The 14,561-nt window shown below is 42.6% G+C and overlaps 1 protein-coding gene across 1 annotated transcript in view; it reads left to right on the forward strand.

Moving 5' to 3' along the window:
- The first annotated feature begins 6,150 nt into the window (after positions 1-6,150).
- GOLGB1 (golgin B1) overlaps positions 6,151-14,561 on the forward strand; it is an 89,542-nt gene continuing 81,131 nt past the window's right edge. Inside the window, exon 1 of the mRNA XM_054713943.1 lies at positions 6,151-6,270. The gene's annotated coding sequence lies outside the window, so the exon portion shown is untranslated. The remainder of the gene's footprint in view (positions 6,271-14,561) is intronic.

Genomic DNA, 14,561 nt, shown 5'->3' on the forward strand with positions numbered 1-14,561 from the left:
AACCAAGGTATATGCCCTTGACCGGAATCGAACCTGGGACCCTTGAGTCCGCAGGCCGAGGCTCTATCCACTGAGCCAAACCGGTTTCGGCTGTATTTCATGTTCTTCAGATATATACCCAGAAGGAGAAATTGCTGGGTCATATGGCAATTTGATTTTTAATTTTTTTAGGAGCTCCATACTGTTTTCCATAATGGCTGTGTCAATTTACATTCCCACCAACAGTGTACAAGGGTCCCCTTTTCTCCACCTCCTCATCAACACTTGCTTTCTCTTGTCTTTTTTATAAAAGTTTAAGAACTGCTGATCTAAGATGATAATTTCAGCATTAGTCTTTAACATTTGGTTCCTTACCTAGTCTAGTTGAGAATTTAAGGAAATGGTATTTATAGACCCTTCATCAAATCATCCCACCTTACTCCAGGAACCTAATGATACTTCCTACTACTACTACTGCTACTAAGTAATAGTTAACATTTATTGTGTGATAAGTGCTTGTCTCTGCTAATTATTTTATGGTCATTATTTTACTTAATCCTTATAACAACCCTATAGGATAATTTCTATTTTGCAAATGTGAAAACAACATAGGAGACATTGACTACCTTGTCCAAGTTTAAATTCAGGTCTATATAACTCAAAAATGAACCACTTACTCGTTTCAGTTAATCTTTCCCTCCCTCTCTTCATACTTGGCATTTATGTAGGTATTTAATTGGTTGCATGAAAATGGCCCATTTGCCTTATGGAAGCCCGCATGAGCACTGGGATGGTGCATTATATACACTTAATAATTGCTAAATGACTTAGTTATCAATATTTGACCAATTGTCTATAATGTAAAAGATACTGTGCTAGTTGTAGAAGACTGTCTCTGCTAATGGAGCTTACATTCCAGTAAAAGAGATAAATATTAACAAGAGGAAGATTTATTTTTCAGGGAGTGATATGGACATGAGAGTCACTAACTTAGTCTGGGAGTTGGACAGAAGAAGCCTCTCAAGGAAGTGAACTGAAGAATAAACTGACCAGTGGAGGAGAAGGAGTGTTCTAGGCAGAGGGAATGAAAATATATCTATTCAACCAATTTATCATGAAAAGGTACTTAGTAACTATTTGATGAGTGTGGATTTGTCTAGCACACATGGAAAAGTGGGCTTGCCCTACTATTAAGAGATCCAAGCAATTTTAGTGCTCTGTATTTTCATGTAATGGTCACAAGAATAATAAGCAGCATAGAAAGATTAATAAAAATAAAATGAATATGGATTGACTTCATGGAGTTCCCATAAGATATAGAGAAGACAAGGGAGATAAGGCAAAGTCCTAAAATGGCCTTCTCTAGAATGAGCAGCCCTTAGCATTACATAGGCTTAAAAAGGAAGTCATAGCATAATAGAAAAGACTATCCCAGGAAGTAGACTCAACACCTGTGTCTGTACAGAACTCCTATAAGGTATTTTATTACTGGGTTATAAATTATGCAGCTAAATCATTCATATTAATTAGTCTGTATTTCTTGTGCCTATCAGCCTAATTAAAATGTATGTAAGAAAAGTGAATGAGAAGGTTGATAATCTTGAGGGCTGAGAAGAATAAGTCAGGAAACAAAAGGTAGGATTGCATTTACTTCAAGAATCAGAAGGAAGACTGCCAACTGATTCTGGTTATACAAAATCCATAAATAACTTGGTTTTGACTCTAGGTTAAACACACCTTCCTAAATAGCATGCTTAGTACTCAAGTAGTAAATGAAGAAGATATTTTAAAACTTTCTGATAAAAATCAAAGGGAGTTTATTGAGCAGGACACACCTAGGACAATTTAAGACAATTAGGAAGTCCATAGACTTTCACACAGTATGTGCTTTATATGCAAATATTCAAATTTATTAGTTATATCAGCAATGGTTGGGTGATAATCTTGGTGATGCTTTTTTTGCTAGGAATATTAATAAAGGTAGGCTTTAGTGATATAGTCCTTGAAAGTTCCTATGAAGTATATCAGAGATATCAGTTTGATGTATAACTTGAGTTCTAGTGTTCTCATTGTGTTAGTATTAAATATAGCTGTATTCTGAGGAACATTTATAGTACTTGGGAGTTCTCCAAAAGAGGGGCCTGCCACATCTCCTAAGGTACATAAGAACATTCTTCAAATTGATGGGCTAAATAAGTCCCCATCACAAAGCTTACTTAGAGGCCTGGGATTTGTTCTTAGCTCCTAAACAAAAAATTAGCCACACCAGAGTCTGGCACAGTCTGTGCTTATAAGTATTTGTGAATAAGAGCTTTTAAGTTTTCTTTTCTTTGGTTTCAGATTCTTTATGCCCTTGCCTTTGGGTGCCTTAGAAGAAGAAAGTCACAATTGCTCCCCATATGACTTCCTCATCCTAATATATAAAGAGCCAGGATCCGTAAAGTCCAAAACGACAGAACGGACGACCGAATGCCAGGCTGCGCATGCAGCAGGCTCGGGTGGGCGGTGACTGGCGAGCAGGCTGAACTGCTGACCTCTTGGTCCCTCCTGGGTCACCGCGGCGACCCAGCACTACCGCCAAGGTGGGTGTGATGCGATTGGTTGGGGGGCCCCGCCATTGCCCCACGATCACCCTGCAAAGGAAGGCCCAGGCCACTGGTTGTAGGGGGCCCAAGATTGCCCTAAAGAGGGAGGCCCAGGCTACACGGCCGGTGGTGATAGGTGGGGTCTCCCTCTGTGGGGTGATCAATCACGGGGCTCCTGGACTGCGAGGGGGTGCAGGCCGGGCTGAAGGACTCCCCCCAAGTGCATGAATTTCGTGCACCGGGCCTCTAGTCTATAAGAATAAAAGTGTGGATATGCTAATTAAACCAGATGACCTTCCGGAAGAAGCCAGGGCTGTGAGGGAAGCCCAGGTCCCGGGTGCCTGCCAGAGGCCGGAGGGAAGCCCGGGTTCCGAGTGCCAGAGGGAACTGGCAGCCGGGGAAGGAAGGCCTACTCTTGCACAAATTTCGTGCATCAGGCCTCTAGTATACTATAATGCTCAATAATGATTCATATAGAAGTAGTACCTGAGTTATTGTGGCATGATTGCTGCTTCTCTACAAAATACTGTGGCTTCATCCTCTATGGAGAACAACCCACTTGTTGAGCCATTCCCCACCCTTTGCTTACGATGGCTTTCAAGGTTTTCTGCCTGGCTCCGCATGCTCCATGTAGTACCCAGAGCCTGATGATTCTGTGGGAAATACTTGAAGTTAAAAGAGGCCTCAATCAATTTGGGAGAATAGCTTATTCCAGGCCTTTGAGTCAAACAACTCTAGCATTTCTAGCCTCAGAAGATACGTTGCAAGTTTTAACAGTGATCTATGGTTGGGAGACAACCCTTGTCATCCCCTAGGCAAGGATACCTAGCTTCTATAGCTCTCCTATGTGCCAGGGTTCCTGCTTAGCCCTTTCCACCTTTGTGCAAACTGCTGCTTCTGCTTGAGGATGCTTAGCCAGAACTGAAAGACAGGCAATAGGTTCTTAATATCAAAGTAGGAGAAAACAGCAAGCTTCTGCCTCCCTCAGGCATCTCTGATGCCTCTGAGAAGAATGAAACAAGGACATCTGCTCATTCTACACAGCCCTCCTAAGATCCAACCTAACACCTACCCTCCCCATCCCAAAACTTATCCCAGCAGAAGGCAAGCTGATAACTGCAGACAGAATAGATCCCTGAATTTCAATTTCTTCCATCCTCAAAGAGACTATATACAGAGACCTGTGAAGACCAGAAGCCTGGAGCTGGGCACGAAAATACACATCAAGGGCTGCTGTACATTGTAAGTTTTAAGGAGTATAAGAGGATGAAACAAAGTCGTCAGGCCTGGTCTTAGTTTTCCTAAAGCCAGTCAGTCTCTTCATGGGTCTAATGCCTAATCAGGAGTGCCAACATTCCTAAGAGTGAAATCAGGAGAACAGAAGTCCCAATTCCTGTAGGAGGCCTCCTCTGACATCTGTTTCTAGGAGTCAATTGGTATGAAGGATGACTGTCAACTGCTACATGGAGACAAATAGTGTGAAATCTACCCCATGTCATATTGGCCTCCTAGGGACACCAGAACAGAGCCCAAACAATTTAGAGCAGCAATACCTCTGTATTCTGCATAGGTGTGACACAACTTCCCATCTGCTACAACAGTATTCTGCAGGCAGGCCCTAGTCAAGAAATGAGCACCAAAATATGAACAGGTATCTCTGCACTTCCAGAGAAAACACCCATGACTCATTACCTATGAGCGCTAGGGATTTCAGAAGAAACCTGTTTTCTTAGGCTTTGAGTATGGGGTATTTGGTACATTCTGGATTCTTCTGGGAGTTTTGTTGATGTAGGGCAGTGGTCGGCAAACTCATTAGTCAACAGAGCCAAATCAACAGTACAATAATTGAAATTTCTCTTGTTTTTAATTTTGATTATTTTTTATTTTTAAATTATTTTTCCATTTGAAATTTCTTTTGAGAGCCAAATTTTTTAAACTTAAACTTCTTCTAACGCCACTTCTTCAAAACAGACTCGCCTAGGCTGTGGTATTTTGTAGAAGAGCCACACTCAAGGGGCCAAAGACTCGCGAGCCGCAGTTTGCCGACCACGGATGTAGGGGAATATAACCAATTAAGAAGCCAGAGCTCTGTAGGACACGTATGTAGATATTTCCATACAAAAATCCAAATCTCATAGACTTTTCTTCACCCCTAGAGGAACCCTGATTAATGAGGATTATATTTAATGACTATTTAAATATAACACTGAGAGACTAGCTACATGAGAGGTATATACATCATCAGGGAGCAGTTTCAGCTGTTGATGCAGTCAGCTGGATGTCTCATCCCTAAACAGCTGCAGTTCATATTCAGCAACATTCCTTTGTTTGCTGTCCTCAACTAGAAGCTCTTGGAGAGCCTACAGAAGACCTTCCACGTCTTGGCTCATGTCAGGCTCTGGAAGGGCAGCCCTGTACATTCCAAGTTTTGAGTACAAGAGGATGAAACAGAAATTACTGGGCCTGCTCTGTTTTTCTAAAATTGCAGTCCCCTGGGGAAAAAAAAAATTGCAGTCCCCTGCATGCACTATACCCCTTCTCTGCTTATTTTTTCCCTAAGCATTTTTCCATCTACCATATTATTTACTTATCTTCATTTTCTCTCTCCTCACTAAACTGAGTTCCAGAAAAGCAGGAATTTTTGCCTCTTGATCACAGCTATATCTCCAACAACAATATACAGTGCAGGGGACTGCAATTTCAGATGGGTAGCCAGCAAAGACCTTACTGAGCATTAGGGTGAAGATGTATTTAGTGGACTAGCTCAGTGCCTGGCACACAGTAGCCTCAATAAATTCAAATTAATACTCACTGTCAAGAGAGTGCCTTAGGGGCTTAAGGAGATCATGCATAATTTCGGTGCCTTTTTACTGGAGCTCCTCACTGACTCCCATTCCAGGACCTGAGTCCTCAAATTTCAACCTTTGGCCCAGTTTAAGCGCCACTTCCTATGAGGCACTTAACTAGTATTCACTATTCTCTCACGCATGTCCTTAAGAGCCATCTCTGATCTTCTTTTATACAGACGCCAGGTTTTAGTCCAGGTTCTGTTACTAAGTCGCTATTTGTCTGTGGGCGAGTCCCTTTAATCTGGTCCTCATTTTTCACCAGTAAAATGAAAAGGTCATAATTAGACGACTTTCTTTCCGGCTCTAATATTGTATTACTTTAAAAGCAAAACCCACGGATTCCCCACTCTCTTCTCAGAGGTCATACAACCACCCTGATGGCAGTGGTAGTCTGGGTCAGTCGAGGCCAATGCCGCGGAGTAATCGGAGGCATCCGACCGACACAGCAGAGGCAGAAAACACCTGATCTTTCCCCCAACGCCCGCCCTCCCGATATTTCCGGTTCGAACCCAGATCTTCTTCCGGAACACTAGCTCGCGCCAGACTCCGCCCCTCCACGAATCTTTAGTGTCCATTGGTTGTTTCCTTGAGGAAGCGGAGCATTTCCTGACGTTGATTGGTTTCTGTCATTGTTGACGGGTTAGTTACAAACAAGGCGTGCCTGGTCTCCCTGGTAACGCTGTGCCGACAGCCCTGATTGGTCCATGTCTTAGTCCCATCTTCCGTCCCAACAGCGAGTGGTAGAGTCCCCTGGCGGGGCGCGGCGGTGGTAGGTGTTGCCCTTCGGGATTCCCGAGTTGACGTGGCTTAAATTTGGGAGGGGGGCAGCTGGAGCCACGGGCGGCAGCCTCTTTCAGGTGAGTGGGGGACGCTCCTCAACTCCTCCTCTCCGTGAGTCTTTTAACGGTAACCCACCCCCGCCGCAGGCCCGCGGAGCTGCCGAAGCAGCCACACTCTGGTCCCCTCCCCGCCCGTCCTCTCCCTGATTCAGTCTGAGATCCGGCCCTTCACTCGCCTCCCTTCACCTACCAGGCCTAGCTCGAGTCGCCCGCACGCATGCTGGCCCCGCGGGAGGGCTTCCGGTCGTCCTTCTGCGGCCTTGGGCACCTATGCGCGGTCTGCCCCCTCCCCAGGACGGTTCTCCGCCCGGAGCAACAGAGAAAGGCTTTGGGGTCGGTCCTGCCTGGTGCCTTGCTCCCTGAGCCGCCAGCCTCGGCCTGCCTGGGTACACAGCTGCTGACGTCGGAGAGAACCTGCTCTGCTCAGGCCCTAAACAAACTTCGTGTCCGGAAGGGGAGGCAGGACCCAAATAAATCAAAGGTCTTGAGGGCGGAGATCACAAAAATGTTGGAGAGAGAAACGCAAACGAGGGTCTTTGGAATGATCCTGCTAAGGAGTTACTGGAGAGATTAGGAGAGAGGGATGATTCTTGCAGTCCCAGCAACACTAAAATCCCAGGAATCCAGAGGTGGGCAGACTGTTAGAGGAAAGGGATTCCTGAAGAGAGTACTGGAGGAAGAAGAAACTGATTTGGTGTGGAGGATGTTTATTCTGCGTAACGCGAGTGGTGTGTAGGAGTGTGAAGGGAAGGATGAGCCCCTTGACAGATGAGGAATATATTTGTCTGACTTTATTTAAAGAGTTCCAGTTGGTCTATGGGGAGAGGACATTTTAAGAGTGGGACAGATATTTAAAATCACTGGATAAGGCCTTTCGCTTTTGGAAATAGTTGGAAACTCTCTGAGCTTTTAAAGATTCCTACAGCTCTGCAAGATGACAGTGGAGAACTCCGTACAGAGAGGCTGGAGGCTTTTTCTGAAGCACGAAGTAATTAAATGTGGATGGTCCGATGATTGTGAATGGTCAACACCAGGAAATATTCTTTTGGAAAATGGCAGGATTTGGTCATGGACTAGATATGGGGAAAAGTTGATAATTGTGGCTAATGGATAAAGAGCACTTTAAGTATATCATAAAATTTGCAAAAGCATATTTTCTAACGGATGAAAAACAAATCTTGCCCACTCCCTGGGATGCTCTCAGACTAATTTGGAGTTCATATAAAGGTGTTTATTTTTTTCAAGAAGGCTGTTTGCATTTCTGAGGAATTCCAGACTGAGGGGATCTCCTTTTTAAAAAAAATTTAAGGGCCTCCATTCTTCTGGGATGCAGATTCTCCTAAAAATAATAATCTATAGGAGATATTTTTTTTCTTCTGCTTGACTCTTAAAGGCCTCCCCTCCCCCTTGCATTAATGAATTAATTAGAAGAATGTTGGTTTTACTCTTGTTTACAAGAAATAAATCATTCATGAACTTCTTTAGGTTAACCACTATTGGGAATAACATAGTTGGGAAATGTTTCACCATTGATCATTACATACCACTCTATTGTTAGGAACTGCTATATAAGTGGAGCTTAGGCTTTATAATACTCTATTTTTAATAAGCTATTTTAATATCAACAATATGTGTGTTTGGTAAAATGAAATTTAATGCAAAAGGATATAACATTAAAAAAAATCTCTTTACTGATCCTTTTTCCCATTCTCCACCTTCCAGAAGTACGCATTGTAAGTAACTTGTTTTTTCCTAAGAAACTCTAATCATATTCAAGCACATATATATTTTCCCCTTCTTTTCCTCTCCCACAAGTGGAATCATAAAACACATGCTATTCTACAACTTTCTTTTGCCACTAACTATTACATATTAGGTATTTTTTCCCATTTCTGTAAGTATAAAGCCACCTCATTTTTTTAAAGGCTACATAGCATCCCCTTGTAGAAATATGAAAGTGTATTTAGCCTGCCCTCTCTTGATGGACATTTAGATTGTTTCCAGTTATTGGCCATCACAAACACTGCTATAGTGAACTTGCATGTACATATATCCTAGGCCCTTGTGTAAGCCTGTCTGTGATGTAAACAATATGGAATTCTTTGGGACTATACTATTCTGAATCATTTCATTTTAGTCTCTGTAGTCCTCAAAAGAAAGTGCTTATGGAACTATAAGTATATGATTATCTTCATGCCTCCCAGCCTTATTTTCAGCCCCAATAACAAATGTTGGGTGATGAGATTACTCGGAAAATAGATTCTTTTCTGTTTCCCCACCGGCCAAGAAGCTTTGTTGAGCTCTGTGACTAAGCATATTATTTAACCTTGTTATATCTTCGTTTACTCATCTTAAAACTTAGAGTATTGATATACCTCCTCTTTGAGGTTGTTTTAATAATAAAGTGAATAAAATAATTATGGTATATAAATTATATGTAAAGCAATTGGAGCAGTACTTAGTACATAGTACTGTGTATATAATTATAGCTAACATTTACTCTAAATTTATTTAATGAAAATTGTAGTTTTTTTGTATCATGAAAAATAGTTTTATTTTCTAATTATATAAATGTAATATTGCATATGCCTTTTCCAGCTATATGGCAATGTTTCCCATCAGCTCCTCAAACTGGTTGAGAATCACTTTGAGAATTAAGGAAAACTACTGAGGCTCAAACAAATATGCATTAAATAAGTTTGAGGAGGGACCTGGAAATCTCACCATTTTCTGTTGTTGTTTCTATGGGAAAATATGATTTAAATTCCAAAGCAAATGGATGTACACAGGCATGTGCTATCCTTAGTTATTTTCTTGATTTTCTTGTACTAGGTTCTCTGTGGTTAGGGACATGCATTATATTTCTTTTTATATTTCTTGTGACTCCTGGCATTATGCTCTACACCAAGTAGGTATTTTGAAAATAATTATAGCAGTGGAGACTTAGAGAATGTGAGACTTAATGAATTTTAAGTGCCACCTCAACACACAAATGTTGAGATCCTGTACAGTGTGTGTGGAAGGTGTGGCCAGCACTGACATGGAGGGATTGTTTTATTTGCCTAAGTGTTTTTATTGAAGCCTGGCCTTGCATGTAGCTCTTTATTTTTTCTTTTCTCAAGTTGCTACTCATCATTCTGGTGCTTTATAAAACAGTAGTAAGAACATTGTTAGTCCACTGGCCACACATACTCCCTACATGAATTTATCATTATGAACATAAATATTTTCCCCTTTACTAATTTTTATATGTGCATTTACCCATTTCTGCCTTATAGTTAATCTAACAGAGGGGGAGGTCCAGCTTTCTTCATTTAGCTTAATCATTCTACTTAGTGGTTCTCTTACCCTCAAATTCCCAACTTTAAGCTATCTAAAGCACTTAACTGTGTCTGAGATGCTCTTTCAACTTTCATTTCCATATTATTCCTTTAATATCAACAGCTATAGAAATCATCTTGAATCACAGAGTCATAATACTGGACATTAGAATACTCCCTGTCCATCTTCATTTTAAGATGAGGAAACTGGCCGAAACCGGTTTGGCTCAGTGGATAGAGCATCGGCCTGGGGACTGAAAGGTCCCAGGTTCGATTCCGGTCAAGGGCATGTACATTGGTTGCAGGCACATCCCCAGTAGGGAGGTGTGCAGGAGGCAGCTGATCGATGTTTCTCTCTCATCGATGTTTCTAACTCTCTATCCCTCTCTCTTCCGCTCTGTAAAAAATCAATAAAATATATTAAAAAAAAAAAAAAGATGAGGAAACTGTAATGTGAATTACCCAGAACAATACAACCAAAAAGCTCAGTTCCTGACTCCCAATTTGGTGCTCTTTCCATTATGCCATCTCTTTTTCATAGCCCTCTGAGATTACTGAATCACTCTACGAGCAACTCTTTTTACTTCTGCCTGAATGGTACATCCCTGATACCGATCTCTCCTTTCTTCAGTTATACATCTTTTTAAATGGTTATGTGGAAAAGTAACCTATTTTCCATTTAAAGAGCATCCTATCTAATAAAAGAGTAATATGCAAATTGACCGTACCTCCGCTACACCCACAAGCCATGCCCACTAGCCAATCAGGATTGAGTAACCCAACCAAGATGGCTGCAGCCATGGAGCAAGCAGGAGGCTTGGGTTTCCCCGGCAATGGAGTAAGCCAAGCTTCCTGCACACCCTGGCCGGCCCTAGATTCCACTCAAGGCTACAAAGTTTCAATTATAGAAGTTAAATAAATCCCAACAAAAATGGCTGTGGCCATGGAGCTGGAAAGAGCAGGAGGCTTGGGTTTCCCTGGCGATGGAGGAAGCCAAGCTTTCTACCCGCTCTGGCCTTCCCTGGCCTCCGCTCAAGGCTACAAAGTTTCAATTATAGAAGATAAATAAATCCCAGATACCAGGACCTCTGCTTGGGTTGCCGGGGAGTGTGGCCAGCCTGCAAACCACCACAGGTCCCTCGCCCAGACCACCCCATCCCCCAAGGGAACCCCCACCCTGATCCGGGACACCCTTCAGGGCAAACCAGCTGGCCCCCACCCATGCACCAGGCCTCTATCCTATCTAATAAAAGAGTAATATGCAAATTGACCTTCACTCCAACACACAAGATGGCTGCCCCCATGTGGACACAAGATGGCCACCACCATATGGCCAGCAGGGGAGTGCAGTTGGGAGGGACCAGGCCTGCAAGGGAGGGCAGTTGGAGGTGATCAAGCCTGCAGGGGAGGGCAGGTAGGGGTAACCAGGCTGGCAGAGGAGTGAAGTTGGAGGCGACCGGGCCTGCAGGGAAGGGCAGTTGGGGGGGACCCAGGACTGCAGGGGAGAGCAGTTGAGGGGGGGGCAGGCCTGCAGGGAAGGGCAGTTAGGGGCAATCAGGTTGACAGGGGAGCAGTTAGGTATCCATCAAGCTGGCAGGGGAGTGGTTAGGGAGTGATAAGGCTGGCAGGCAGAAGCGGTTAGGGGCAATCAGGAAGGCAGGCAGGTGAGCAGTTGGGAGCCAGCAGTCCTTGATTGTGAGAGGGGTCCAAGATTGGAGAGGTTGCAGGCTGGGCTGAGGGACACACACCCCCCACCTGTGCACGAATTTCGTGCATTGGGCCTCTAGTTTTATATAATAATGCTTAAGCTGAGTGACTTTGAAATACGCAATTTCTATTGAAGAATTGAGGCCTTTTAACCTGTGGCATTTCCCAAACTCTGGAAATTGTACTTTTATGGGAGCAGTTCAGCATATTCCTCTGTCCTCTGCATTTTCTGCAAATTGGCAGCCAATCCAGTGGTCTCACTAGACTGACGTTGGGTTTCTTTGGCAAGACTCTAAATGGTGTTATAGTCTTTCATTGGGAGGGTCATAATGTCTGCTTTTTGCTCTTTTGTTGTTATTAGCTGTCAGTGCTCTAAGTCTAGATACATGAATTTATTAGGAGTTATAAAATATTAGACTAGAAATTCTGAATCTACCATATTATTTTCATTTATTAGCTGGAATAATTTTATGAAGCAATGTGCCCCCTCATCTCCTCCATCATCTACTATTTGCTTCCTGAGTGGTACAGTTCAAATAGGAAAGGCAAGATAAATTCTTGTACTTACCTAATCAGTTCAGATGATGACCTATTTATTATTATTATGAACTTGTGGCTGTAAATATTTTTGGTATGTTTTAATGTGTTACAATTCATATTCTTATCAGAAATTCTAATTGTTCCCTTGGCCTATGGGAACTTCCTCAGTTTGACTCCTGTATCATTTTGACATGACTATAGAAGTCTTTAGTAGCTTCTTTGTTATTTCGTATGACAAGATATTTCTGGCTCATATTGTATGCTTCCTACGTCAGAAGTGGAACCAGTCATTTCTCTAAGAAGCCCTGTGGTTTAAAAAAAATTTTTTTTAATGGAAAATAGTATTTCAAGACCCCATTTAGGCACTAGAGATGCTCATTGTTTCTCAGTTTGTCATTGTTTTTAAGCCTTTTCAGAGGACAGAGCTAGGAAAATATATCTGTTAAAGTAAAATACCTTGTAGGTATATACCGATACGTTCAATTCAAATTCAAGATCAGTTTTTATTATGGGATTCTTAACCCTTTGCACTCGCTTGCTTTTTTCTCGATTCCTTTATTCTACTTGGGATTTAATTTTTAAATACCCCAGATTTTACAAAGCGCGGCAGTAGAATAAAAAACTGGAGTTTCTATTCATACAAACTTATTTATTTGGATTTTTTTATATTTCAAATTATTGATACATTCAATACAATTCGACATACGAGCTGCTACCGATGCTAACCGTGTCGAGTCACACTCGACATCCAAGTGCAAAAGATTAATTTTTTCTGTTAATACCTGTTACTCCCTTTTTCATACTGAAAATAGATATCACTATGCCCATAATTACTCATTTGCTTTAATTTCACATGATGCATACAGTAGTCTAGGAATAACAACACTGATACAACCACCATCAATTTTAGTTATTGAAAACAGTTTTTTTAAATATATTTTATTGATTTTTCACAGAGAGGAAGGGAGAGGGATAGAGAGCTAGAAATATCGATGAGAGAGAGACATCGACCAGCTGCCTCCTGCACACCCCCTACTGGGGATGTGCCCGCAACCAAGGTACATGCCCTTGACCGGAATCAAACCTGGTACCTTTCAGTCCACAGGCCAACGCTCTATCCACTGAGCCAAACCAGTTTCGGCTGAAAACAATTTTAAAAGGTGGTTTTTGTGGGGTTTTTTGCGTACGCTATTTACATTCTTTCCAATATTTTTCATGGTAGCACTATATATTATCAGAGCATATAATCATTAAATAGTATGCTCTCTCCATCCCAGTCTTAGTTCTACAAGTAACTAGATATTGAATATTTACAACCAGTCTTTAAAAAAATTTTTTATTGAATTTATTGGGGTGAGATTGGTTAATAAAATTCTATAGGTTTCAAGTTTATAATTCTATAATACATCATCTGTATATTGTATTGTGTGTTCACCATCCAAAGCCAAGTCTTCTTCCTTCACTATTTATCCCCCCTTTACTTTCTTTTTTTTTTTTTAATTTTTTTAATTTTATTGATTTTTCACAGAGCGGAAGGGAGAGGTGTAGAGAGCTAGAAACATCAATGAGAGAGAGACATCGACCAGCTGCCTCCTGCACACCCCCCACCACCAGGGGAATGTGCCTGCAACCAAGGTACATGCCCTTGACCGGAATCGAACCTGGGACCTTCCAGTCCGCAGACCGACGCTCTATCCACTGAGCCAAACCGGTTTCGGCCCCCCCTTTACTTTCTTTACCTCCCCCATCTCTCTTTCTCTCTGGTAATCACCATACTATTGTCTGTCTCTATGAGTTTGTTTTTTTGTTTGTTTGTTTTTTGTTTAACCCCTTCACCTTTTCCACCCAGTCCCCTAACCACCTGCCCTTCTGACTGCTATCAGTCTGTTCTCTGTATCTATGAGTCTGTTCCTATTTTGTTTGTTAGTTTATTTTGTTCATTAGATCCCACATATAAGTGAAATCATACTGTATTTGTCATTCTTTGACTGGCTTATTTCACTTAGTATCATACTCTCCAGGCCCATCCGTGCTGTTGCAAATGATAAGATTTCCTTTTTTTATGGCTCAGTTGTGTTCCATTGTGTAAATATACCAAAGCTTTTTACTTATGTACTGATGGGCACTTGGGCTGCTTCCAAATCTTGGCTATCTTACCTAATAATAAACAAACATGTAAATTGACCATACCTCCGCTACGCCCACCAGCCAATCAGGAGTGACATGCAAATTAACCCAACAAAGATGGCGGTTAATTTGCATACACAGGTGCCGAGCGGCCGGGGGTGGGCAGGACGCTTGCGCCGTCATCATGGCGACAGCGTAGGTGTTCCGCCCCACCCCTGGTCTCTCAGGGCCTCTGGGCAGCGTGGGAAAGCAGGGCCGGAGCAGAAAGAGGCGGCTCCGGGGCTGGCCGGAGTGGAAAGGCGGTGCCAGCAGCCAGGGAAAGGAAGGCCCATTCTAGAACGAATCTTTGTGCATTGGGCTTCTAGTCCTATATAATAAAAGACCAGCAACCAAATGGTGGAACGACCAGAACGACCTGTCGACCAGTCGCTATGACGTGCACTGACCACCAGGGGGCAGTTGCTCAACACAGGAACTTCCCCCTGGTGGTCAGTGTGCTTCCACAGTGGGAGCGCTGCTTGGCTGACCTGGATGAGTGGTGATCCCACAGCAGGCCAATCCCCACAGGCCACGCCCTCAATCAGTGCACAAATCCCGTGCACTGGGCCTCTAGTT

Source organism: Eptesicus fuscus, chromosome 3 (genome assembly GCF_027574615.1).
Source record: "Eptesicus fuscus isolate TK198812 chromosome 3, DD_ASM_mEF_20220401, whole genome shotgun sequence".
NCBI lineage: Eukaryota > Metazoa > Chordata > Mammalia > Chiroptera > Vespertilionidae > Eptesicus > Eptesicus fuscus.